The following is a 24,368-nucleotide window of genomic DNA, read 5'->3' on the forward strand; positions in this document are numbered from 1 at the left end:
CTAGTTGGAATAGCTTCTACCCACTTAGTAACGTAATCAACAGCAACTAAAATATGTGTATAACCATTGGAGGCAGGAAAAGGTCCCATATAATCAAAGCCCCAAACATCAAACGGTTCAATAACAAGAGAATAATTCATAAGCATTTCTTGACGTCTACTGATGTTACCTATTCTTTGACATTCATCACAAGATACGACAAACTTACGAGCATCTTTGAAAAGAGTAGGCCAATAAAAACCAGATTGTAGTACCTTGTGTGCAGTTCTATCTCCAGCGTGGTGTCCTCCATAGGATTCAAAGTGACACTTGCGTAGGATTTGTTCCTGTTCATGCTCAGGCACACAACGTCTAATAATACCATCTACTCCTTCCTTATAAAGGTGTGGATCATCGCAGAAGTAATGTCTTAAATCATAAAATAACTTTTTCTTTTGCTGGTATGTGAAACTAGGCGGTATATATTTAGCAACAATGTAATTAGCATAGTCAGCATACCAAGGAGCAGTACGAGAAGCATTGACGATCACTAATTGTTCATCAGGAAAGCTATCATTAATACGCAGTGGGTCATCAAGAACATTTTCTAGCCTAGACAAGTTGTCTGCAACGGGGTTCTCAGCTCCTTTTCTATCAACAATATGCAAGTCAAACTCTTGGAGCAAGAGAACCCATCTAATGAGTCTAGGCTTAGAATCTTTCTTTTCCATAAGATATTTAATAGCAGCATGATCGATGTGAATAGTAACTTTGGAATCAACAATATAAGGTCTAAACTTATCACATGCAAACACAACTGCTAAGAATTCTTTTTCAGTGGTAGCGTAATTTCTCTGGGCAGTATCAAGAGTCTTGCTATCATAATGGATAACATTCAATTTCTTATCGACTCTTTTCCCTAAAACAGCCCCTACAACATAATCACTAGCATCACACATAATTTCAAAAGGCAAATTCTAATCAGGTGGCTGAACAATAGGTGCAGTGATCAAAGCTTTCTTAAGTGTTTCAAATGCTTCTACACAGTCATCATCAAAGACAAAAGGAATATCTTTTTGCAATAAGTTAGTCAGAGGCCTAGAATTTTAGAAAAGTCCTTAATGAACCTCCTATAAAAACCGGCATGACCAAGGGAACTTCTTATACCTTTTATGTCCTTGGGACATGGCATCTTTTCAATAGCATCAACTTTGGCTTTATCAACTTCAATACCTCTCTCGGAGATCTTGTGCCCCAAGACAATTCCTTCATTAACCATAAAGTGACACTTTTCCCAATTCAGGACGAGACTAGTGTCTTTGCATCTCTGCAAAACTCGATCAAGGTTGCTCAAACAATCATCAAAAGAGGATCCATAGACGGAGAAGTCATCCATGAATACCTCACAAATCTTTTCACAAAAATCAGAAAATATAGCCATCATGCATCTTTGAAAGGTAGCAGGTGCATTGCATAAACCAAAAGGCATACGTCTATAAGCAAAAGTACCAAAAGGGCCAGTAAAAGTAGTTTTAGATTGATCCCCCGCTGATACAGGTATCTGAGAGAAACCAGAATAACCATCTAGAAAGCAAAAATGTGTGTGTTTGGATAGCCTTTCTAGCATTTGATCAATAAAAGGTAAAGGGTAATGATCTTTCTTAGTAGCTTTATTTAACTTAGGGAAATCAATTACCATCCTATAGCCTGTAATAATTCTTTGCGGGATCAATTCATCTTTATCATTAGGAACAACGGCAATACCTACCTTTTTAGGGACACAATGGACAGGGCTTATGTCACACCCTAGCTAGTTCATGCATTAGAGTGTTGCATCATGTCTATCCTTTCATCAGAAACTTGAAATGGGGATGTCAGAACCCCCAGCCCCCTCTGAAACCAACTAGGGTTTACTAAAAACTTTTTCAATGAACCTGAAATGCCCTTCTAAAATGTCCATCATTTTTGTCTTGGTTCAGAACCTCTGCCAAAAGTGTTGCACAATTTTCTAGGTCATCTTAGGGTCTTTGAATTAAATGATAAGTATTTGAATTTGGGCATTTAAAATTATATAAAATATTTCAAATGCTCAAATATCTCCAAACTAAAATGTTTCATGTTGGAAATAATCCAACTATGGACCAGAAGCAGTTTGGTGATTTTAGGAGTTGCCTAAGTATTTTTAATAATTCAACAAACTTACAGAATAAATAAAAAACAGAAAAGCAGAAAGGAAAACTTACCTGGCGCCTGCAACCTGGCCCACCTGCCGGCCTAGCCCAGCGCCGCGCCAGCGAGCTGCTTGCCGGCCAGGCAGGCAGGCAGGTGCTCGACGGCGAGCACCGCATGGGTGCCACGCACCTGCTCGCCGCCTCGCCGCTCCACTCGCCCGGCTAACTACGTGGATCGCTCCCCCTCGCTCTCCCGAACCCCCCAGACACCTCCTCTCCTCTCCAGCTCCTCCCCCTCGCGCTCCCCAGCCATGGCCGACGCCACCGCCACCGCTGCATCGCCGTAGCCGCGCTCCCCGCCGCCCGTGCGTCGTCTCGTCGTGTCCAGGAGCTCCGCCGCCGTCCACTTCGTCGAGCTACCCGAGCCCCATGTGCTCGCAAGGCCCGAGTCCACCGCACCGACCTCGCCCGAGTCCGCCGTCGCCGGAGAACCCCTTCAACGCCGTCGCCGCATTAACTCATCCCTGACCCCGCCGGTGGCCTCTACGGGTGCTCTGTGAGCCTAGCTACCCCTCCTACCCTTCCTCTCTCACCACCAAGCCGTGTAGCCACCGCACGAAGATCACCCGCACGCACCGCCGTGGATCTCGTCGCCGACATGCTCCCGGCCATCCTTCGGCCAACTCACGGTGTCCAACGCACTCACCACGTTGCGTTGAGTCCAACCGTGCACTTCCCGCACCTCACCGCACACCCTAGCCCCGAGTTCGCCTTCACCCGAACTCCGGTGACCGCCTAGGTCATCGCCGGCGCCAACTCCGGCCACCCTGACCTCAACTCGCTCCACCAAGAGCTGCGGTTCGTCCCTAGCTCCACGTAGATGCCTTCCGCACCCCATTTGGTGGCCGGAACGGCCAAAACCACTTCCGCCGCCGCGTCGGGCTCGCCGGCGGCTAAACGCCTGTGCAGCCGTTTTGACTTTGACCACGGGTGGGCCCCGGTTGACTCTGTTGAGTCAATGACACGTGGGGCCCCCTTCTGCTAATTATCCAGATTAGTTTAAACTAAATTAAATTAGTTAATTAGCCACTGACACCCTGGACCCACGCGTCAGGTTTGACCTGGACCGGGTCTGTTGACTTGCTGAGGTCAGCATGACCTCATGCTGACGCAGTAAACCTTTTCTGAAATTAAAATAAATCTAAAATGATTTATAAATTCCAGGAAATAACCCAAACTTCAAAAATTCATATAAATTCAACCGTAGCTCCAAATCAAACAAATTATATATGAAAAATGATCAGAAAAATCCAATCTATCCATCTGTACTAGTTTCATGCATGTTTAAGCAAGCTAACTTGAGGTTTAGTGCAGAACAAGATAACACACTTTAAAGGGCCATTTATGAGATTGAAATTTGAATCTTTGGTTCAAATTGATTCAAACCCATCTGGTTTTAGTTGCATTAGCCCAACACACTCATATTGCCATGTTTCATGCATGCATCATATTGTCGCACATTGTTTGGTGATAGTTGTGTATCGGTGTTCTTTGCGGCAGGTTCTTCCTCCGAGGAGTACCGTGATTACCCTAGCGAAGAACCGTATTCGTGCATCGATCCATCAGGCAAGCAACCAACCATTTGACCATATCGATACAAATCCCATGTTCTCGCTCTTGCTCTCTTTTACTGCATTAAGACAACGCGTTTCAAACTGCTGTGTGCTATGGTAGTTGAACCCATTTCCTCTGCATGACCTGTCATTGCCACAGTAATTAGATGAAACCCACTAGCATGTGTAGGAATTGATTGAGCCATATGTATGTGTTGTTCCTACCTTGCTATGCCTGCTATGCTTAGATCGTGTCAGGTCTGGTTCATCTGGGCGATGGGCTAGAGTGAAATGATCATGTCGGTAATGAGAGTGATGTGGTGAACATGATTTGGTAAAGGTATCGATGAGAGGCCATGTAGGAGTACATGGTGGGTTGTTTCATTGAAGCCGACCTTAAGAACTGAGATCTGTATGCGTGATTTAAGATTCAGCTACTACCATGCATTGGGCCCTAAAATATGACCCCGCTCGACTTCTTATTCACCCTAGTTCTCTGTCCAGGAGTTGCAAGTAGTTTCTGGTGTTTGTAGCTTACTGGAGGCCGTGGACAGCGCTGACCCGCGGGGTGGGCTGTGATGCGGTAGGTACGTGGCATGGTGTACCGAATACCCGTTAGGTATCTCGGGAACCCTGTACACATCGTTCGGGGCCGTATGGGAAACCTCGGCCGGACTCCCTGTGGATGGAACCTGGATAGGCGATAAACCTGGACTAGAGACTTAGGTGTTTAGGTAGGTTGTGGTCTACACCCACGTCGGCTTTCGCTTGAAGTCTGCCGAGCACATGTCGTGTGCAGACGCTAAGTGGTGGAAACATGTATGAAGAAGTACACCCCTGCAGGGTTAACATGATCTATTCGAATAGCCGCGTCCGCGGTAAAGGACTACTTGGTTGCTTATACAGTTCATAGACAAGTGAATGGATACTACTAAAAATCTCAAGATAAGCGTGAGTGCCGAGGATGGCTCTTCCGTAGGATGACGGAGGTGGATCCTTGGTGGTGTATTGAAGTGGTGAGTAGTGGACTCGTGTGCGCAAAACCATTTCAAGTTGGAGTCTCGTAGGATAGCTTAGCCAAGAGTCAAAGCTGGCTTGCTACAATAACTCCACCAACCCTTCTTGATAATGTGCATGTATGTAGGATCTGACGTAAGTCTTGCTGGGTACCTTTGTACTCATGTTGCTATAATTTACATTTTATAGAAGATGCTGCAACCCCTTCTGATGGGTTCTTCGTAGACGTTGACATCGACGAGTAGACTAAGGCCCAGGTGGTAATCCTGAGCTTGTGAAGGTCCACGTAGTATAGCTAGGCTTTCCAAGCCTCTTTTATTTTACTAGTTGTCTGTACTCAGACAAGTTACTTCCGCTGCTGGTTTGTATGACTGTATGACTTGAATGTGGGTCGTGTGACCCGTACTTGTGTGTATGTTATGTATGGCTCTTTGAGCCTTTGAATAAAGTACTTGTGTCGTAGAGTCATGTTGTGATGCCTTGTTGTATTTGCACATATCGAGCATATTGTGTGTATGATTGAAATGCTTGGTATGTGTGGGATCTGACTATCTAGTTGTTTATCTTTAGTATCCTCTCTTACCGGGAAATGTCTCCTAGTGTTTCCATCGAGCCATGGTAGCTTGCTACTGCTCCGGAACACTTAGGCTGGCCGGCATGTGTCCTTCTTCGTTCCTGTGTCTGTCCCTTCGGGGAAATGTCATGCATTGAGTACCGGAGCCATGTTAGCCCGCTACAGCCCGGTTTACCGGAGTCCTGCTAGCCCAGTGCTACAGCCCGGACCCACTTGCTGATGACCGACACGTTTGATGCTGGGTCATGGATGCCTGTCCCTGTAAGTCTGTGCCACTTTGGGTTTACGACTAGTCATGTCAGCCCGGGCTCCTTATCATATGGATGCTAGCGACATCATCATATACGTGAGCCAAAAGGCGCAAACGGTCCCGGGCAAAGGTAAGGTGACACCCGTGGGAATACCGTGCGTGAGGCCGCAAAGTGATATGAGGTGTTACAGGCTAGATCGATGTGACATTGAGTCGGGGTCCTGACAGCGTTGGTATCAGAGCCGGACTGCCTGTAGGTTCTCCAAGCCAAACTGGTCGATGTTGAGTCTAGAAATGCTTTAGTTATATGTAGGGGAATTGATTGTGGGATGGTACGTAAGGCTCTTTTTACTTCTTTACCTCATGACATTCTGATCTGAGTCAGTCCATTCTTCTACCGGGGATTAAGGATTAGGATCTTCTCTCTCTATCAGGTTCACGTGTTACGAATCAGTAGTACCTTATAGGTTTGATGACTACAAGCCTAGTTCAGTTCTACTACCTTGTTATGCTGATAAGTTGAACCCAGAACCTTGATATGATATTGTTGAGTGTCTATGCAATTTTTTGATAAATGTCTCAAACCCTTCTTGAGCATTTACAGCCGTTATGCTGTCGAAATTTTGCTAGAAATTCTAATGCCTTTGCATTATGGTTGTGCTTTCAGATGGCCACTCGCGACCAAAATCAAGTGGTTCGCCTGACCCGATGCATTGGTGTGACCGGTCATACGGCCATGTTAGTCCGAGTGATGATCGAGACGGGTTACCGTTGGTATCCCGAATACACGGTCGAAGAGCAGTTTCGAGATTTTAACCAAAGCCAGTATCTTTGCACCGTCCGGATATTTCCCTCTTATCCTGGTTCTACCGAGGCTCTTCACTGTTCCTATGGGCTCGGTGTTACTATTGAGATGGCTGTGCAAGATGCGGCTTATTCTATGATGACCATCATGCGAGTCAGGACTGGCCTGCTTCGCAACACCGACTTCCGGTATATGCCGGCTTCACTTCCTGGAGCGCACGGTTATCTCCGGGCTATCTATGCTGACCCCAGTCAGGAGGACTCACTAACTCGCACCACTGCTGAGTTGCTCGAGGATAAGGACCGAGAGAATCGGGCCTTGAGAATGGAGCTTTTCAACACCCGCGCCGATCATTGGGCCACCTTGACTCGGTTTGCACCGGCTGTGCAAGCTGGATGCATGGATATGAGAGATCTGTATCCTGTTAGGTCTGCTCTGCCGGACATGATGGATTGGCGTGATGTGGGAGGCATCACCCCACCTCGTGGTCCTCGCAGGCCACCGTTTGTTGGTCCAAGACCTCACCCTAGCCCTTTTGGTCCACAGGCTCCTCAGGACCGTTTGTTTCCGGATGCTCACGTTGAACTTCCAGGCTATGGAGGAGACTTCTATGAGAACTACTACGGAGATGACTGAGATAGTAGTAGTTCCACTAGGTATTGTAATAGTTGTATTTCCACCGTCCTGCGTGACTTGTGGAATATGACTTAGCGTGTAGTAATTCCGGGGGTGTAGGAAAAATAATGTATAGGAGCTTGGGATGCCTCCGATGATATGTAATCCTCCTCTCACCGTAGTAGTACTTGTTGGTCTTGTACTAAACCTCGTATGGTGTGTATGACGATGGAATAAAAGAAGTAGTTTCTGTATCTACCATGTCATACGGATGATCATCTTGCATTCTGAGTTGTCCATTACATTCTACATTCTATGTCGGAATCTTGTCATGTTGGACTAAACCATTGTCTTGTTTTTCCTAGGATGGTCAACACCCGCAACAACCCTGCTCCCCCAGAGCAGGCCGAAGGCAGCAGAGTTGGGGATACAAATCTGCCTCACCCTCCCTCTCTGGCAGAAGTTATGCTAGAGGCTGAGAGAAACAAGCGGGAGACCAACCGTTTGTTGGAGCGTATTGAACAGAACACAGCACACCATCAGAGGACTAACTTGGTGTCACTCAGTGATTTCATCAAGTTACATCCACCCACGTTCCACCACTCCGTCGAGCCTCTCGACGCTGATGACTGGCTTCGCAGTATTTCTCACAAACTGCGTTCTGCGCTAGTAGCTGAGGCTGACAAGGTCACCTTTGCTGCATATCATCTTGAAGGCCCCGCCAGTCTCTGGTGGGAGAATTATGAAGCTATGCGCCCAGCGGGCCACGTCACTACTTGGGCTGAATTCAGCGAGGCTTTCCGTGAACATCACATTCCGGAGGGTCTCATGGACCGTAAACGTGAGGAGTTCTGTAGTTTCACTCAAGGTCGACTCTCTGTTGACGCTTACAGCAGGGAGTTTGGTAACCTTGCCCGTTATGCAACGGAGGAAGTTTCTACTGATGCCAAGAAGCAGGCAAGGTTCCGTAAGGGGCTTAGTCCTGAGCTTCGCCGCGACCTCCGTCTGCATGAGTGCACATCTTTTCAGAAGCTTGTTAACAAAGCCATCAGTGCTGAGACTGGTCAGACTGATTATGAAGCAACACGCAAGCATGGCCGTGACTTGGGTTCCTCATCCGGTGCTGGTCCTCAGAAGCGCCGCGTGTGGGTGCCTAACACTGCCCTGCCACCCAGGTTCACACCGAGGCCATCCTTCCAGGCGCCTCGCCCAGCTCAGCCATATGCACCAGCCAAGCCCTATGGTGGTCCAACCAACAATGCTCCTCCACGTACCAGTTCCGTGACTTGTTTCAAGTGTGGGGAATCAGGCCACTATATGCGCGAGTGTCCCCAAACCAACCCCAACCAGACAGCAAAAACTGTTGGCCGCGGCAAGCCGACAGGGAAAGTGTTCTACGCCAAGCCGGCCACCACTGCTCGTGGCCATGTTAATTGTGTTTCTGCGGAAGAGGCTCAAGAAGATCCCAACGTCGTTCTCGGTACGCTCCTTGTTAATTGCCACCCGGCATCTGTTCTTTTCGATACAGGAGCATCTCATTCATTTATATCCGAGAGCTATGCTCGTCTGCATAACACCACATTCTGTGAGATGCCCACCTCTATGGTAATTCAAACTCCGGGATCCAAATGGCAAACTTCTAGAGTAAGCCATGGAAATGAAATTCAAGTCGACAAACTTGTTTTTCTCGCATCTTTGATAGCCCTCAAATCTTCGGATATTAATATCATCTTGGGTATGGACTGGATGTCAGCCCATCATGCCAAAATTGATTGCTTCTCTAGGACTGTTCAACTCACCCATCCTTCGGGGAAGATAGTCAATGTCTTGACCCGAATAGCCAAGCGACAGTTATATTCTCTTAACGCCAGCCCTTTGCCAGACCTTGAGGACGTTCCGGTAGTCCGTGACTTTCCGGATGTCTTCCCAGAGGAATTGCCAGGTGTTCCACCTGACAGAGATGTCGAATTCGTGATAGATCTCATTCCAGGAACTGTCCCGATTTCCAGAAGACCCTACAAGATGGCACCTTTTGAACTAGCCGAGCTTAAGAAACAACTCGATGAGTCCTTGAAAAAGGGTTTCATCCGACCTAGTTCATCTCCTTGGGCTTGCCCCGTCCTCTTCGTCAAGAAGAAGGATGGTACGGACCGGATGGTTGTAGATTATCGACCTGTCAACTTGGTCACAATTAAGAACAAGTATCCGCTCCCCAGGATCAACGACCTGTATGATCAGCTCGCTGGATCCTCAGTCTTCTCTAAAATGGATTTGAGGTTGGGCTACCATCAAATCAAAATCAGGAAACGGGGACATTCCGAAAACGGCCTTTGTTACTCGTTATGGCCAATACGAGTACACCGTCATGTCCTTCGGTTTAACCAACGCTCCAGCCACCTTCTCTCGGTTGATGAACTCAATCTTCATGGAGTATTTGGATAAATTCGTCGTGGTTTACCTCGATGATATACTCATCTACTCCAAGAACGAGGAAGAACATGCCGAACACCTAAGGCTAGTGTTGAAGAAACTTCGAGAGCATCGCCTTTATGCCAAATTTTCTAAATGTGAATTCTGGTTGTCAGAAGTGACCTATCTTGGACATGTAATTTCTGGTAAAGGCATTGCTGTTAACCCTGAGCGAGTTCAAGCCGTCCTTAATTGGACTCCACCTGAATCGGTCAAGCAAGTTCGGAGTTTCCTTGGCCTAGCGAGCTATTGCCGTCGCTTTGTCGAGAATTTCTCCAAAGTTGCCAAACCTCTAACTGAACTCCTCAAGAAAGATAAAAAGTTCGAGTGGACTCCACAATGTGAGCACAGTTTCTAGGAACTGAAAAGACGCCTGACATCTGCTCCCGTATTGGTACCGCCAGATTTCTCTAAGGACTTTGTAATCTACTGCGACGCCTCGCGACAAGGACTAGGTTGCATTCTCATGCAAGATCGACACGTAATTGCTTACGCTTCACGGCAATTGCACCCACATGAGGAGAATTATCCTACTCATGATCTAGAGCTTGCAGCTGTAGTCTATGCACTTAAAACCTGGCGACATTACCTCCTCGGTAATCGTTGCGAAATATTCACTGATCACCAAAGTCTGAAGTACATCTTCACCCAACCGGATTTGAATCTCAGGCAAAGACGTTGGGTCGAGTTGATCACAGATTTCGACTTAGGAATAACTTACACCCCAGGGAAAGCCAACGTCATGGCTGATGCGCTAAGTCGTAAATCTTATTGTAACAACCTGATGTTACAACAAAGTCAACCGCTTCTCCATGAGGAATTTCGGAAGCTTAACCTTCACATTGTTCCTCAAGGATTTCTTTCCACCTTGGTGGCGAAACCTACTCTTACGGATCAAATCATCGCTGCCCAAAAGCGAGATAAGGGAATATCTAAGATCAAGGAGAACATTGCTAGCGGAGGTGCTAGATGTTTCTCCACAAATGATCATGGGGTTGTGTACTTTGAGAACCGTTTAGTGGTTCCCAAGAACCAGCATCTACGGCAGTTGATCCTTAAGGAGGCTCATGAATCTCCTCTCACCATTCATCCCGGTAGTACCAAGATGTATCAGGACCTACGCCAGAGGTTCTGGTGGACTAGGATGAAGAGAGAAATTGCTCAGTATATTGCTAATTGCGACGTCTGCCGTCGTGTAAAAGCAGAGCATCAACGGCCTGCTGGCACCCTTCAACCCCTAGCTATTCCTGAATGGAAATGGGATAAAATTGGTATGGACTTAATTACAGGTTTTCCCAGGACCAAGAGAGGGAATAATGCTATCTTCGTCGTTATCGACCGTCTTTCCAAAGTGGCCCATTTCTTACCTGTTCGTGAGAGTATAACTGCTAGTCAGTTAGCAGACTTGTACATCTCCCGAATAGTGTCTCTCCATGGTGTTCCTTTGGAAATTAACTCGGATCGAGGAAGTCTTTTCACCTCTCGATTTTGGGAAAGTTTCCAAAATGCTATGGGAACCCGCCTTTCTTTTAGTACCGCTTTCCACCCTCAATCAAGTGGTCAAGTGGAACGCGTCAACCAGATTCTAGAAGACATGCTTCGAGCTTCGGTTATCTCATTCGGAATGGATTGGGAGAAGTGCCTTCCATTTGCCGAATTTCCTTATAACAACAGCTATCAATCCAGCTTGGGCAAAGCCCCTTTTGAAGTTCTCTATGGACGAAGGTGTCGAACGCCTCTTAACTGGTCAGAAACCGGGGAAAGACAATTCTTTGGCCCGGATATGATTCAGGAAGCAGAAGAGCAAGTTCGCATCGTTCGTGAAAAGTTGAAAACAGCCCAATCTCGTCAAAAGAGTCAATATGACCGAAAACATAAGGCTATGACTTTTGAGGTTGACGAGAAGGCTTACCTTCGGGTTACTCCTCTGAAGGGAACCCATCGCTTCGGTATCAAGGGCAAATTGGCTCCTCGTTACATTGGACCCTTTCGCATTCTCGCAAAACGAGGAGAAGTTGCCTACCAATTGGAACTACCTCCACATCTCTCCAGAGTCCACGACGTCTTCCACGTTTCTCAACTCAGGCGTTGCTTCTCGGATCCTATCCGTGGAGTAGACCACGAAACGCTTGATCTCCAAGATAATCTCACGTATCGAGAGTACCCCGTTCGTATCCTCGATCAAGCTGAGCGTACCACTCGACGTCATAATATCAAGTTTCTCAAGGTTCAATGGTCGCACCATTCTGAGAATGAAGCAACTTGGGAAAGGGAGGATCGTCTTCGACTCGAGTATCCCGCCTTCTTTCCGGAGGAACCCAAATCTCGGGACGAGATTCTTTTGAGTGGGGGTGAGTTGTCACACCCTAGCTAGTTCATGCATTAGAGTGTTGCATCATGTCTATCCTTTCATCAGAAACTTGAAATGGGGATGTCAGAACCCCCAGCCCCCTCTGAAACCAACTAGGGTTTACTAAAAACTTTTTCAATGAACCTGAAATGCCCTTCTAAAATGTCCATCATTTTTGTCTTGGTTCAGAACCTCTGCCAAAAGTGTTGCACAATTTTCTAGGTCATCTTAGGGTCTTTGAATTAAATGATAAGTATTTGAATTTGGGCATTTAAAATTATATAAAATATTTCAAATGCTCAAATATCTCCAAACTAAAATGTTTCATGTTGGAAATAATCCAACTATGGACCAGAAGCAGTTTGGTGATTTTAGGAGTTGCCTAAGTATTTTTAATAATTCAACAAACTTACAGAATAAATAAAAAACAGAAAAGCAGAAAGGAAAACTTACCTGGCGCTTGCAACCCGGCCCACCTGCCGGCCCAGCCCAGCGCCGCGCCAGCGAGCTGCTTGCCGGCCAGGCAGGCAGGCAGGTGCTCGACGGTGAGCACCGCATCGGTGCCACGCACCTGCTCGCCGCCTCGCCGCTCCACTCGCCCGGCTAACGACGTGGATCGCTCCCCCTCGCTCTCCCGAACCCCCCAGACACCTCCTCTCCTCTCCAGCTCCTCCCCCTCGCGCTCCCCAGCCATGGCCGACGCCACCGCCGCCGCTCCATCGCCGTAGCCGCGCTCCCCGCCGCCAGTGCGTCGTCTCGTCGTGTCCAGGAGCTCCGCCGCCGTCCACTTCGTCGAGCTACCCGAGCCCCGTGTGCTTGCAAGGCCCGAGTCCACCGCACCGACCTCGCCCGAGTCCGCCGTCGCCGGAGATCCCCTTCAACGCCGTCGCCGCATCAGCTCGTCCCCGACCCCGCCGGTGGCCTCTACGGGTGCTCTGTGAGCCTAGCTACCCCTCCTACCCTTCCTCTCTCGCCCCCGAGCCGTGTAGCCACCGCACGAAGATCACCCGCACGCACCGCCGTGGATCTCGTCGCCGACGTGCTCCCGGCCATCCTCCGGCCAACTCACGGTGTCCAACGCACTCACCACGTTGCGTTGAGTCCAACCGTGCACTCCCCGCACCTCACCGCACACCCTAGCCCCGAGTTCGCCTTCACCCGAACTCCGGTGACCGCCTAGGTCGTCGCCGGCGCCAACTCCGGCCACCCCGACCTCAACTCGCTCCACCAAGAGCTGCGGTTCGTCCCCAGCTCCACGTAGATGCCTTCCGCGCCCCATTTGGTGGCCGGAACGGCCAAAACCACTTCCGCCGCCGCGTCGGGCTCGCCGGCGGCTAAACGCCGGTGCAGCCGTTTTGACTTTGACCACGGGTGGGCCCCGGTTGACTCTGTTGAGTCAATGACAGGTGGGGCCCCCTTCTGCTAATTATCCAGATTAGTTTAAACTAAATTAAATTAGTTAATTAGCCACTGACACCCTGGACCCACGCGTCAGGTTTGACCTGGACCGGGTCTGTTGACTTGCTGAGGTCAGCATGACCTCATGCTGACGCAGTAAACCTTTTCTGAAATTAAAATAAATCTAAAATGATTTATAAATTCCAGGAAATAACCCAAACTTCAAAAATTCATATAAATTCAACCGTAGCTCCAAATCAAACAAATTATATATGAAAAATGATCAGAAAAATCCAATCTATCCATCTGTACTAGTTTCATGCATGTTTAAACAAGCTAACTTGAGGTTTAGTGCAGAACAAGATAAAACACTTTAAAGGGCCATTTATGAGTTTGAAATTTGAATCTTTGGTTCAAATTGATTCAAACCCATCTGGTTTTAGTTGCATTAGCCCAACACACTCATATTGCCATGTTTCATGCATGCATCATATTGTCGCACATTGTTTGGTGATAGTTGTGTATCGGTGTTCTTTGCGGCAGGTTCTGCCTCCGAGGAGTACCGTGATTACCCTAGCGAAGAACCGTATCCGTGCATCGATCCATCAGGCAAGCAACCAACCATTTGATCATATCGATACAATCCCATGTTCTCGCTCTTGCTCTCTTTTACTGCATTAAGACAACGCGTTTCAAACTGCTGTGTGCTACGGTAGTTGAACCCATTTCCTCTGCATGACCTGTCATTGCCACAGTAATTAGATGAAACCCACTAGCATGTGTAGGAATTGATTGAGCCATATGTATGTGTTGTTCCTACCTTGCTATGCCTGCTATGCTTAGAGTCGTGTCAGGTCTGGTTCATCTGGGTGATGGGCTAGAGTGAAATGATCATGTCGGTAATGAGAGTGATGTGGTGAACACGATTTGGTAAAGGTATCGATGAGAGGCCATGTAGGAGTACATGGTGGGTTGTTTCATTGAAGCCGACCTTAAGAACTGAGATCTGTATGCGTGATTTAAGATTCAGCTACTACCATGCATTGGGCCCTGAAATATGACCCCGCTCGACTTCTTATTCACCCTAGTCCTCTGTCCAGGAGTTGCAAGTAGTTTCTGGTGTTTGTAGCTTACTGGAGGCCGTGGACAGCGCTGACCGCGGGGTGGGCTGTGATGCGGTAGGTACGTGGCACGGTGTACCGAATACCCGTTAGGTATCTCGGGAACCCTGTACACATCGTTCGGGGCCGTATGGGAAACCTCGGCCGGACTCCCTGCGGATGGAACCTGGATAGGCGATAAACCTGGACTAGAGACTTAGGTGTTTAGGTAGGTCGTGGTCTACACCCACGTCGGCTTTCGCTTGAAGTCTGCCGAGCACATGTCGTGTGCAGACGCTAAGTGGTGGAAACATGTATGAAGAAGTACACCCCTGCAGGGTTAACATGATCTATTCGAATAGCCGCGTCCGCGGTAAAGGACTACTTGGTTGCTTATACAGTTCATAGACAAGTGAATGGATACTACTAAAAATCTCAAGATAAGCGTGAGTGCCGAGGATGGCTCTTCCGTAGGATGACGGAGGTGGATCCTCGGTGGTGTATTGAAGTGGTGAGTAGTGGACTCGTGTGCGCAAAACCATTTCAAGTTGGAGTCTCGTAGGATAGCTTAGCCAAGAGTCAAAGCTGGCTTGCTGCAATAACTCCACCAACCCTTCTTGATAATGTGCATGTATGTAGGATCTGACGTAAGTCTTGCTGGGTACCTTTGTACTCATGTTGCTATAATTTACATTTTACAGAAGACGCTGCAACCCCTTCTGATGGGTTCTTCGTAGACGTTGACATCGACGAGTAGACTAAGGCCCAGGTGGTAATCCTGAGCTTGTGAAGGTCCACGTAGTATAGCTAGGCTTTCCAAGCCTCTTTTATTTTACTAGTTGTCTGTACTCAGACAAGTTACTTCCGCTGCTGGTTTGTATGACTGTATGACTTGAATGTGGGTCGTGTGACCCGTACTTGTATGTATGTTATGTATGGCTCTCTGAGCCTTTAAATAAAGTACTTGTGTCGTAGAGTCATGTTGTGATGCCTTGTTGTATTTGCACATATCGAGCATATTGTGTGTATGATTGAAATGCTTGGTATGTGTGGGATCTGACTATCTAGTTGTTTATCTTTAGTAGCCTCTCTTACCGGGAAATGTCTCCTAGTGTTTCCATCGAGCCATGGTAGCTTGCTACTGCTCCGGAACACTTAGGCTGGCTGGCATGTGTCCTTCTTCGTTCCTGTGTCTGTCCCTTCGGGGAAATGTCACGCATTGAGTACCGGAGCCATGTTAGCCCGCTACAGCCCGGTTTATCGGAGTCCTGCTAGCCCAGTGCTACAGCCCGGACCCACTTGCTGATGACCGACACGTTCGATGCTGGGTCGTGGATGCCTGTCCCTGTAAGTCTGTGCCACTTTGGGTTTACGACTAGTCATGTCAGCCCGGGCTCCTTATCATATGGATGCTAGCGACATCATCATATACGTGAGCCAAAAGGCGCAAACGGTCCCGGGCAAAGGTAAGGCGACACCCGTGGGAATACCGTGCGTGAGGCCGCAAAGTGATATGAGGTGTTACAGGCTAGATCGATGTGACATTGAGTCGGGGTCCTGACAGCTTACCCATTCACTATCAGCAACAGGATAAATAATACCTGCCTCAAGGAGTTTTAGTATCTCGTTTCTTACCACTTCCTTCATTTTGGGATTTAATCGTCTTTGAGGATCTCTAACTGGTTTGGCATCTTTCTCCACTGAAATTTTGTGTTGACATAATGTGGGACTAATGCCCTTAAGATCATCCAGGGTATATCCAATAGCAGCTCGGTGCTTCTTCAGAGTTTTCAATAATCTTTCTTCTACTTTCTGTGAAAGGTTAGCACTAATAATAAAAGGATATATTTCTTTTTCATCAAGATAAGCATACTTAAGATTATCAGGTAATGGTTTGAGTTCAAACATGGGATCACCCTTGGGTGGAGGGGGATCCCCAAGGATTTCAATGGGAAGGTTATGTTTTAGCATAGGTTCTTGTTTAAGGAACACTTCATCTATTTCTTCCCTTTCCTTCATAAACATATCGTTTTCATGATCTAGCAAATATTGTTCTAACGGATCAGTAGAAGGAACAACAATGGAAGCAAGACCAATAATTTCATCCTTACTAGATGATTCCTTTTCACGACGTTGTCTACTAAACTTAGCGAAATTAAACTCATGAGACATACCATCTAAGCTAACAGTGACAATATTCTTTTCACAATCAATCTTAGCACTAGCAGTATTCAAGAAGGGTCTACCAAAAATAATGGGACAAAAATCATCTTGTGGGGAACCAAGAACAAGAAAATCAGCAGGGTATTTAATCTTCCCACACAAGACTTCAACATCTCTAACAATCCCAATAGGTTTAATGGTGTCCCTATTGGCAAGCTTAATAGTAACATCAATATCTTCTAATTCAACAGGTGCAATATCATGCATAATTTATTTATAAAGATCATAAGGTATCGCATTAGCACTAGCACCCATATCACATAAGCCATTGTAACAATGATCTCCTATTTTAACAGAAATAACAGGCGTGCCTACAACAGGTCTACGTGTCTTAGTATCGGGTCTAGCAATATTAGCAGTTTCACCCAAGAAAGAGATAACATGCCCATATAAGTCCTCATCCAAGAGATCTTCAATCATAGCAATACCAGGTTCAACATTAATTTGCTCAGGAGGTGTATAAGTCCTAGTATTACTCTTACGAACAATAGTCGAAGCTTTAGCATGATCTTTTATCCTCACAGGAAAGGAGGGTTTTCAACATAAGCAGCAGGAATAATAGGATCACTATATGTAATAATCTTTTATTCGACTGTAATAGGTGCAACTACTTTCACTTTAACAGGAGGATTATATTTAAACCACTTATCTTTAGGGAGATCAACGTGAGTAGCAAAAGTTTCACAAAAAGTAGCTACCATCTCACAGTCAAGCCCATACTTAGAGCTAAATCCACGGAAAGCATTGGTATCCATAAAAGATTTAACACAATCAAACTTAGGTGTCATACCTGACTCCTTACCATCGCCGGAACCCCAATATTCAGAGTTTCATTTAATTCTTTCCAATAAGTCCCATTTGAAATCAATAGTCTTCAGCATATAGGAACCAGCACAGGAAGTATCGAGCAAGTTGCGATTATCAAGAGAAAGCCGAGCATAAAAATTCTGAATAATCATTTCCCAAGAGAGCTCATGATTGGGGCATGAATACAACATTGACTTAAGCCTCCGCCAAGCTTGAGCGATGCTTTCTCCTTCGCGAGGCCAGAAATTATATATGTAATTATGATCACGATGAACAAGATGCATAGGATAGAACTTCTGGTGAAATTCCAATTTCAATCGCTTATAATTCCAAGATCTCGTATCATCACATAGCCTATACCATGTCATTGCATCTCCCTTCAAAGATAAAGGGAAGACCTTCCTTTTGACAACATCATCGAGAATACCTGCAAGCTTAAATAATCCACAAACTTCATCCACAAAGATAAGGTGTAAGTCGGGATGCAATGTTCCGTCTCCTCCAAAAGGATTAGCTAGCAGTTTTTCTATCATACCTGAAGGAATCTCAAAGTTAATATTTTCATAAGGTTCAGTAGGTTGAGGAGCATTTCTTTGCTCTTCTGGTTGGGGTGAAGATACCCCAAATAAGCCACTCAAAGGATTAGTTTCCATAGTGACAAGTAACAGAAAATTTCAGCACACAATATAAATGTTTCCTTACCAAGTTCCACTCACCAAGAGCGCTATGCTCCCCGGCAACGGTGCCAGAAAAGAGTCTTGATGACCCACAAGTGTAGGGGATCTATCATAGTCATTTCGATAAGTAAGAGTGTCGAACTCAACGAGGAGCAGAAGGAAATGATAAGCGGTTTTCAGTAAGGTTTTCTCTGCAAGCACTGAAATAGTAGGTGATAGATAGTTTTGTGATAAGATAAATAGTAACGAGCAAAAAGTAAATAAAGTAAATGTAGTGCAGCAAGGTGGACCAATCCTTTATGTAGCAAAGGATAAGCCTGGACAAATTCTAATAATGAGGAAGAAGCTCCCGAGGAGACATTGGGAATTATCGTCAAGCTAGTTTCATCACGTTCATATGATTCGCGTTCGGTACTTTGATAATTTGATATGTGGGTGGACCGGCACTTGGTTACTGCCCTAACATGGACAAGCATCCCACTCATGATTAACCCCTATTGCAAGCATCCGCAACTACAAAAACGAGCATTAAGGTAAACCTAACCACAACATTAAATATATGGGTCCATATCAACCCCTAACGAAGCAACGCATAAACTAGGGTTTAAGCTTATTTCACTCTAGCAACCCATCATCTACTTATTACTTCCCTATGCCTTGCTCTAGGCCCAAATAACTCTGATGTGTCATGTAGTCGACGTTCACATAACACCACTAGAGGAGAGACAACATACATCTCATCAAAATATTGAACGAATACCAAATTCACATGACTACTAATAGCAAGACTACACCCATGTCCCCAGGAACAAACGTAAGTACTCACAAAGCATATTCATGTTCATAATCAGAGGAGTAATAATATGCATGAAGGATCTGAACATATGATATTCCACCAAGTAAACCAATTAGTATCAACTACAAGGAGTAATCAACACTACTAGCAACCCGCATGTACCAATTTGTGGTTTTGATACAAGATTGGATACAAGAGATGAACTAGGGTTTTGAGATGAGATGGTGCTGGTGAAGATGTTGATGGAGATTGACCCCCTCCCGATGAGAGGATCGTTGGTGATGGCGTTGGTGATGATTTCCCCCTCCCGGAGGGAAGTGTCCCCGACAGAACTGCTTTGCCAGAGCCCTAGATTGACTCTGCCAAGGTTTTGCCTCGTGGTGGCAGAGTTTCATCCTGTAAGCTTGCCCACGAATTTTTCTAGGTCAAAACCCTTCATATAACAGAAGATGGCCACCGGAAGCCCACCAGGGGGCCCAGGATATAGGGGGCGCACCCTAGGGGGGGCGCCCCCTATCTCCTAGACAGGGTGTGGGCCCCCTGGCTTATTTCTTTTGCTCATAATTCCTTAATAAATCCAAAAAGTTGTTTTGTGGAGACTCGGGTCTTTTGGAGTTGTGAAGAATAGGTTTCCAACGTTTGCTCCTTTTCCAGTCAGAATTCCAGCTGCCGGCATTCCCCCTCTACATGGTAAACCTTGTAAAATAAGAGATAATAGCCATAAGTATTGAGATATAATGAGTAATAACAGCCCATAATGCAATAAATATTGATATAAAAGCATGATGCAAAATGGACGTATCAAGGCCTCCTCCTCCAAAGGTAGGAACGAACCCAAGGATTCGTCCCAGAAGGACCCAGGCCACAGAGGAGAGGAGAAGCTCGCGAAGGCGGCGCTAGGAGGACATACTTCTGGGGCCGGTTACATGGGAGAGAAACACCCCATGGGTGTCGACGGCGGAGGTCATCCTGAATCCGGACCCAAGCCGGACACGATTCTAGAGACCCATAAGGTCCACGAGTCGCATCCACCGGTCGCCTCTATTCAGCTAGGGGTGTCGGATACTTTATAGGCGGCACTGAAGGGTGCCTCCATCATTGATGAACACCGTGCCCTCATGGGTGTGGTGATTGAGAAGATTCGGTCCACTGAGAGTGGACTGGACGAATCCTGTGTCAGCCTCATAAGAGGCTTTGAGGTATGTTTTATGAGTTCTTGGGAGAATGTCATGGTATATATAGTAGCCCCTGATTCATTGTTCTGTGAAAGAAAGAACCGGACAGGGGATCAAATTCATGTTCGCAAGAGACTCACTTGATGATATTTATCACTCATTTTAATCAGTAGGTATCTGTAGCGACTGCGGCCTCTCAAGCTGCGGAAGTATCCGGACTGAGGCGTAGTCTGAAGCGGGCCGAAGGAGAACTTGGCCAAGTGAAGAGACAACTGGAGGATAATCAAGGTATGTAGAAACCTTGTTTATGTAGCACGAAAGGATGAGTTTGCATGATAACAATCTTTTGATGATGTGTTCTAGGGGCGTAGGCCGAAATTGAGACCTTGAAGAAGGCTGTGGCCGAAGCCGAGTCCAGAGTTATTGAGGCTGAGCGAGAGCTTCAAGAGGCCGTGAAGAAATGCGAGACCCTGGAGCAGAGTTTAGCAGGGAAAGAATCCAAACTCTCCCAGGCTCGCGAAGCCGCAAGTGATGCCCGGGGGGAATCCCAAGGTGCCCTGAAGGAAATCCAGGAGGCAACGAAGATTGCGGCTGGTAAGGCTTTTTCTGTAAAAAGCAAGTAATGGAGATGAGAAAATCAAATTTGACAATCTTGAGTTTTGATGTATACGGGTGTATTTGTTGAGCTGCCGCGCAGCCTATCTGATGCCGCCCAATTCTACCGAGCCGAAGGGGGGAATACTGCGAATAAGCTCTTCTGGATGCAGTATCTGGCGTCGAATTATTCGGTGTCTTTCTTCGATCAGCTAAAGCAGCTGGTCGAGCTGCACAAAGCAGCCGAATTAGCAATAAAGGATTTAATTATCCGGTTGTGGCCTGCTGAGCCGATTCCAAGCAGCTACTTCGGGCTTGTGAAGCGGCTTGTAGGTGCATGCCCTCGACTCGAAGACGGCAAGCGGTCGGTCTACATAGAGGGTGTGCGAATGGCCTTCGCCCGTGCCAAGGTGCACTGGGGGAAGATGGATGCAGAGAAGTTGATGACCAAGGGACCGCCGGAGGGGAAGGAGCACCGCAAGCCCGAGCTGTATTATGAAGGTGTCTTGAAAGGAGCCCGCCTTGTGGTGGAGCAATGCACCAAGGACATTATATTTCCATGAATACGGTCATGCTCGTCCGTTGTAATATTTGAACAAGAGCATTCTTATCATCTATTACTTTGTCGTATGAATGTTTTTCATCTTGTGCGGCTGTTGTATATAATAATTCTGAGAGTTGGCCAGTCGTCGGCTTTCGCCCCCACGTAGTGAGTACCGGGGTGTTCGGGATAAACTTGAGGACTCTTTATCCCAGTTTTGGGTCCCTAAAGGAGGTGTTCAGCATAGCAAACCAGGCAATCAGATTATAGGGCTTTATCGCTCTCACGTAGCCATAGGAGTTGTTTCGAGGAAGGTAGGCGCAGCCCCTAGTGTTCGGAAGTCTGCATGAGGGGCTCTATAAGCGCTTGATCGGAAAAGGCCGGTCCATCGCACGCTGCGTTGGTTATCTCATTATGCGGAAGAAATCCTTAAAGATTTTAGAACCTCTCGAACAGCTGACCAGCTCTCGCTACATCATGATAGTCAGTTTTTGGCTTTCTCTACTGAGGTGCTCGTCCGGAAGAACCGGGATACAATCGCAATAGTTCTCCAAGTGCTACCTTAGCCGATATAGCAGAACGTAAGGTACCAAAACATAGGAGCCGGGCAAACCCAACTATTGACCCAAGACATGATTCAGAGCTGATGCATATAATGCTAAAAGTTCGGGGTGCCAAACTACTGTGAAGGTGTTCGTACTTTTTTACCGCAGTATGGGCGTGATGAAGCCCCTGGCATGTTGAGGCATATTGTGATAAACAGCCACCTTTTAACAAAGGAATTTTAAATAAGAAATAGTAACAGGTGAGCATCATATAAATCCACATGTTGTATTTGATTAATACGTCAATTCCTATGAGTACACGTGATATTATAAAAAGAAATATTATTATGGAACCTGCTGATACCAGGCGTGCGAGAGTTGTGTTCGGATCTGAGGTGTAGTCGGATGATTACAGGGGAATATCTACAGATTCCCTGACACGGTCGAACTGTTCCCACGCCTTTCATCATAGCCTACGTAGAGGTGAACCTGTAAAGAAAACGTAAGAAATGGTTTTGTGCCACCTGGCGGTTGAGACACAGTATGTGGCTTTGTTCTATCCTTTTCCGGAGTTTTTTCAATTAATGTCCGGGAGGGCCGGGCTATCCTGCCGCGCAGTAGTTCAGATTCCTTTGGTGGTGTTCGAGAGCTTTGCCTTCGACTCGAGGTTCAACTGTAAGGTGCCATCCGCTGTTCTTGCTGTTAAAGCGGTGGTAGACTCTTCGGCTGTGAGGGGGAATTTGGGCCTGCCATTAACCGTGATGATGCCGCGTGGACCGGGCATCTTTAATTTTTGGTAGGCATAATGTGGCACCGCGTTGAACCGAGCGAATGAGGTTCGTCCGAGCAGTGCCTAATGGTCGCTGCGAAAGGGGATGATGTCAAAGACTAAGTCTTCAGTACGGTGATTGTCCGGAGATCCGAAGACCATTTCCAGTGTAATTGAGCCCGTTCAACAAGCCTCTACACCTGGTATTATACCTTTAAAGGTGGTTTTTGTGGGCTTGATCGTTGAAGGGTTGATGCCCATTTTGCGCACTATATCCTGGTAAAGCAGGTTCAGGCTGCTGCCTCCGTCCATAAGGACTTGTGTGAGGTGGAATCCGTCAATGATGGGGTCGAGGACCAATGCGGCCGAACCGCTATGACGGATACTGGTAGGGTGATCCCTGCGATCGAAGGTGATCGGGCAAGAGGACCATGGGTTGAACTTTGGGTTGATTGTATAGACCTCCCTTAGTGCATGTTTCCACTTTGGAATGTGGCTTGCACATATCATATTCACAGTTTTCACCTGGGGAGGGAATTTCATCTTTCCTCCTATGTTCGGTGATCGGGGCTCTTTGTCGTCATCGTCGCATTGGGACCCCTTCCCCTTGTTTTCGGCGTCTGACCTGCCGGCTTGTCTGAAGACCCAGCATTCTCTATTGGTGTGGTTGGCTTGTTTTCCAGGGGTGCCATGATTTGGCATGGACGGTCGAGTATGCGGTCAAAACTAGACGGGCCTGAATTGTTTTTGTTGAATGGTTTCTTCCGCTAACCGGCCTTGGAGCCACTGAATCCGGCATTGACTGATATGTCTTCGGCATTATCGCCGTTTTTCGGCGCTTGTGTTTGTTGCGCCGTGATTTGCCGTTGCTATCTTTAGCTTTGGATGTGCCTGGATTTCTTGTTGTATTGTTGCTACGGGCCAACCAGCTATCCTCGCCCGTGCAAAAGCGAATCATGAGTGTTGTGAGAGCTGCCATGGACTTTGGCTTTTCCTGACCGAGATGTCGGGCAAGCCATTCGTCATGGATGTTATGTTTAAAGGACGTTAGGGATTCGGCATCCGGACAGTCAACAATTTGGTTCTTTTTAGTTAGGAATCGGGTCCAAAATTTCCTCGCTGGCTCTTCGGGCTGCTGGGTTATGTGACTTAGATCATCAGCATCCGGTGGGCGCACGTAAGTGCCTTGGAAGTTATCGAGGAATACGTCTGCCAGGTTCTCCCAATTCCCGATGGAGTTTGCCGGCAAGCTGTTCAGCCAATGCCGAGCCAGTCCCTTTAGTTTTAGTGGGAGGTACTTGATGGCGTGTAGATCATCTCCGCGGGCCATGTGAGTGTGGAGAAAAAAATCTTCTATCCATACCGCGGGGTTTGTGGTGCCATCGTATGATTCAATGTTCACGGGTTTAAACCCTTCCGGGAATTCATGATCCATTACTTCATCAGTGAAGCATAGGGGATGTGCGGCGCCTCTATGCCGGGTTTCATTGTATTCGGCCCAGTCGGATTCGTTAGTGTATCCGGTGTGACGATTCTTGTCATGTGTTGGGTCGCGTCCCCGTGATCCGTTGATCGATCTTGACTGTCCTGCTTTGTTTTCCAATACATCTCGCAGGTCCTTCGTGTAGCCCCGGCTTTAGTGTTATTGTTCGATTGGCCATGGGGTGCGGTCTGGACTTCGGGCTGGTACGCCGTTTTGTCCCAGCCATGGGGTGGCCGGTCAGCCGCATCATGCGCTGGTAGCATGGGTTTTAAATCCTCCTCCTTGATTTGAGGTAACAGCCTGCGCTTTGGGTAGCTTTTGCTGGGGCGCTCGAGTCTGTATTCCTTGGTAGCCAGGACATCAGTCCATCTGTCAGTTAGCAGATCTTGATCAGCTTGGAGCTGTTGCTACTTTTTC

Source organism: Triticum aestivum, chromosome 7B, assembly GCF_018294505.1.
Source record: "Triticum aestivum cultivar Chinese Spring chromosome 7B, IWGSC CS RefSeq v2.1, whole genome shotgun sequence".
In the NCBI taxonomy this organism is placed as follows: domain Eukaryota; kingdom Viridiplantae; phylum Streptophyta; class Magnoliopsida; order Poales; family Poaceae; genus Triticum; species Triticum aestivum.